The sequence below is a fragment of the Phalacrocorax aristotelis genome, chromosome Z (genome assembly GCF_949628215.1).
Source record: "Phalacrocorax aristotelis chromosome Z, bGulAri2.1, whole genome shotgun sequence".
Classification (NCBI taxonomy): domain Eukaryota; kingdom Metazoa; phylum Chordata; class Aves; order Suliformes; family Phalacrocoracidae; genus Phalacrocorax; species Phalacrocorax aristotelis.
The window spans coordinates 11,697,913-11,701,923 of NC_134311.1; the positions used below are offsets into that span (position 1 = coordinate 11,697,913).

General features: G+C 45.6%; 1 non-coding gene across 1 annotated transcript; it reads left to right on the forward strand.

Annotated features, from left to right (window-relative positions):
* The first annotated feature begins 435 nt into the window (after positions 1-435).
* TRNAN-GUU (transfer RNA asparagine (anticodon GUU)) lies at positions 436-509 on the forward strand. The gene has a single exon. It is a non-coding gene; the product is annotated as a tRNA-Asn (tRNA).
* Positions 510-4,011: the final 3,502 nt, after the last annotated feature.

The following is a 4,011-nucleotide window of genomic DNA, read 5'->3' on the forward strand; positions in this document are numbered from 1 at the left end:
GTGTGCCCTGGCCCCTCTTCCAATAGCAGTAAACTTTTTTTCCTGAGTGTCAGCAGAAGTTCCCTGTTCAGCCAGGCTGATCGTCTTCCCCACAGGTTCATCTTGCAGCACTTGGGGACAGCCTGCTCCTGTGCCTGCAAGACTTCCTTCCTGAAAAAAAGCCCAGCCTTCCTGGCATCCCTTGCCGTTCAGCACTGCCTCCCAAGGGATCCTCCCACTCAGTGCCCTGAAGAGGCCAAAGTCTGCCCTCTGGAAGTCCATGGTAGTGGTTCTGCTGACCCCCCTTCTTACTTCACCAAGAATCGTGAACTCAGTCACATCATGGTTGCTAAGTCCAAGACAGCCTCTGACCACCACATCTCCCACCAGTCCTTCTCTGTTCGTGAACAGAAGGTCAAGTGAGGTACCTCCCCTGGTAGGCTTCCTGACCAGGGAGTTTCTGTGGTGCAATTGGTTAGCATGTTCGGCTGTTAACCAAAAGGCTGGTGGTTCAAGCCCACCCAGGGATGGGTTCCCCTTTCCTTGACTGTGGCAGGGGGGATGGAACTAGATGACCTTTTCAGGTCCCTTCCAACATGAACCATTCTGTAAAAAGAGGAGGCTCTTTAGTCCCCTCAGCAAAGGCCAAAGAAGGAAAGCAAACTGAGGCAAGTGAGCTCTGTTCTCTGAATGGGCATGGGTGTTTCATAGTACTAGTCTCTTAGAGAAAAAGAAAGCAATTATTTAAAAACCAAATTGTTTTCTGGAGGTATTTTGTGGAAAACCAAAGTTCCTTGAAGAGCGTCAAGTTAAACACTCCAAAGTTAAATCCTAAGACACGCATTTCATTTTCTGCAAATCTTACCAATAAAAGCTTTTGTTCTTAATATGATAACATGGATTTCTGCTAACTGCTAGTGTGTCCTATCCGGCCATTCTCCTCCCATGGTATGATTAGTAACAAGCAGAGGAAAGGCAGACTTTAGAAGATATTTGAAAAGAAGGTAAATTATAGTCAGGAGAAGACGAAATACTCTTCTGTGCATCAGTAATGTATAATAAGAATGCATACAGCAAAAAAATATAGTCTTGTCTCAGGTAGGGTCAGTTTAAGAAATACATTTTGGGAGATCTTGTGCAAACAATGGAAACAAGTTTTTTGGTTTTCTAGACTTAAGTTTAATAACTTTCTAACACAAAAAACTATGAAGAATTAATGGGCCTGTTTAGGCCCCTCTGCAGCCTGATGAGACCCACCTGTCCCAATGGGCAAAATGCTTCTGGGCTCCTAAGCTGCCAGGACTGAGAGGGTTTTAAACTAGAGTCGATGGGGGAAGGGGGTACCAACAGGAGAGCTGAAGGTAGACCAAAGGTTGGCATGGCATCACCTGAGGGTGGCAATACTAATGGGAGCATTGATGCTGCTTGAGGGAACACTTGAGGGCTTAGGAAGAAATCTGAAGTGCTTGTACACCAACACACGCAGTATGAGAAGCAAACAGGATGAACCGAAAGTGTTGGTCTGTTTCCAGAGCTTTGGTCATTGGTATTAGCAGACTTTGTAGAATGAGTCCCGTGATTAGGGTGCTGGAAGCATGGAGGGATACAAGCTTTTCAGGAGGGATAGGCAGGGCAGGAGAGGTGGAGGAGTTGCACTGTATGTAAGGGAGAGGTTTGGCTGTACAGCCCTTAAATTAGCAATGATGTGGTTAAGAGCCTCTGGGTGAGGATTAGGGCGATGGAAAACAAAGGACATGTCATACTGCGTGTCTACTGCTGATCGCCCAGCCAGGATGAGTTATTCTACAGGCAGTTAGAAGAAATATCTGAATTGGTAGCCCTTGTCCTTATGGAGATTTCTGCTTCCCAGACATCAGCTGGGAATAACATTTGCTGTGACAAGCACATCTGGGAAATTTACTTTGTTGAAGTATCACAAGTACTCAGTGAGGCAACTAAGAAAGATGCACTTGTAGACTTACTTGTCAATAAAGAAGGACTCATGGGGGATGTGATGGTAGGTGGCTCTCTTGGCCAGAGTGATCACAACATGATTGAGTTTAAAATTTTCAGTGTAATGAGAAAAAAATTCAGCCGAGTTGCTACCCTGGATTTCAAGAGAGCAAACTTTAAGTTGTTCAGGGAGCTACATAGCTGTGTCCCCCGGGAATCTGCCTGTGAGGGCTTAGGAGTCCATGACTTCTGGTCAGTTTTTAAGAATCACCTCTTAAAACCACAGGAGGTGTTGTAAGTCAAGCAAACAGGGCAGAAGACCAGCTGGTTGAACAGGGAACTCCTCATGGAGCTCAAGAGGAAGAAGAAATTCTGCAATCTCTGGAAACAAGGTCAGGTTTTGCAGGAAGGTCACAGGGCTGTGGTTTGCATATCAAGGGAGAAGACATGAAAGCCTGAAGTTGAACTGGAGTTGAAACTGTCCAGAGTTGTATCAGACAAAAAGAAAGGCTTTTTAAAGTACATTAATAGCAAGAGAAGGTCCAAGGAAAACCTTGGACAAATACTTTTTGAAGACGGTCACCTGGCAAATAGGGATGAAGAAAAAAATGGAATAATTCAATGGGGTTTTTGCCTCAGTGTTTAATAATACCAATAGACCTTGGGCCACCTCGTCCTTTGAGTTGGAGGACCATGACTGCAGGAACAGTGACTCTCCATTTGTGGTCACTGAAATTCTACTAGGTACCAGTTGTACTGATTGACTGTTCACAAGTCCATGGGCCTGATGGGATTCACCCGAGAGTACTCAAGGAGCTAATGGATGTTACAGCAGGACCCCTCTTGATCTTATACCAAAGGTCTTGGAAGTCTGTGGATGTTCCTGCTAGCGGACGTTATTCCAATTTGCAAGAAGAGCATGAGGAAGGACCCAAGAAACTACAGATCTGTCAGTCTAACCTCAGTTCCTGGAAAAATTATGGAGAAGTTCATATTGGGTACTACTGAAAAGCATTTAAAGAACAATGTAATCATCAGGCACAGCCAACATGGCCTCACAAATGAAAAGCCTTGCGTAACTAATTTGATATCCTTCTATGATAAGGTCAGCTGCCTCATGGATGAAGGGAAGGCAGTGGATATAGATTTCTGTATTTTAGTAAGTCTTTTGATGCTGTCCCTCACAGCATCCTTCTGGACAAGTTGTCCAACTGTGACATGAGCAGATACACAGTGCGCTGGGTGAAGAACTGGCTGAAGGGCAGAGCACAAAGAGTTGCAGTGAATGGGGCTGCATCTGGCTGGTAACTGGTCACCAGTGGTGTTCCTCAAGGCTCAATCCTAGGGCCAGTTTTGTTCAATATTCTTATCAATGACTGGGATGCAGGAGCTGAACGCACCATTAGCAAGTGTGCTGATGATACCAAACTGGGAGGTGCTGTTGAATCTCTTGAGGGACGAAAGGCCTTGCAGAGGGATCTAGGTAGGTTGGAGCACTGGGCAATCATCAGTGGCATGAAATTTAACAAGAACAAATGCTAGACTCTACACGTGGGATGGAGTAATGCCAGACACAAGTACAGACTGGGAGAGGAGTGGCTGGAGAGCAGCCCTGCAGAAAGGGATCTGGAGGTGCTGGTCAACAGCAGGCTCAGTATGAGTCAGCGGTGTGCCCTGGCATCCAGGAAGGCAAACTGCTCCCTGGGGAGCATCAAACACAGCATAACCAGCCGGTCAAAAGAGGTGATTATCCCGCTGTATTCACTGTTGGTGTGGCCTCACACTGAGTGCTGTGTGCAGTTCTGGGCCGCACAATTTTAAAAGGGTGTTAAGGTCCTTGAAAGTGTCCAGAGGAAGGCAGCAAAGGTGGTGAAAGGGCTGGAAGGCATGCCTTGTGAGGAGCAGCTGAGGACTCTGTGTTTGTTAAGTGTGGAGAAAAGGAGGCTGAGGAGTGACCTTATTGCTTCAGTAAGTGTTGAAAATCTACAATCCTTGATAACATTTTCTTTAAAATACATGTTTTTAATATTGGGCATTCTCTCCAGGTAACTTTCATAAGAAAACAAAGTAGTAGAAAGA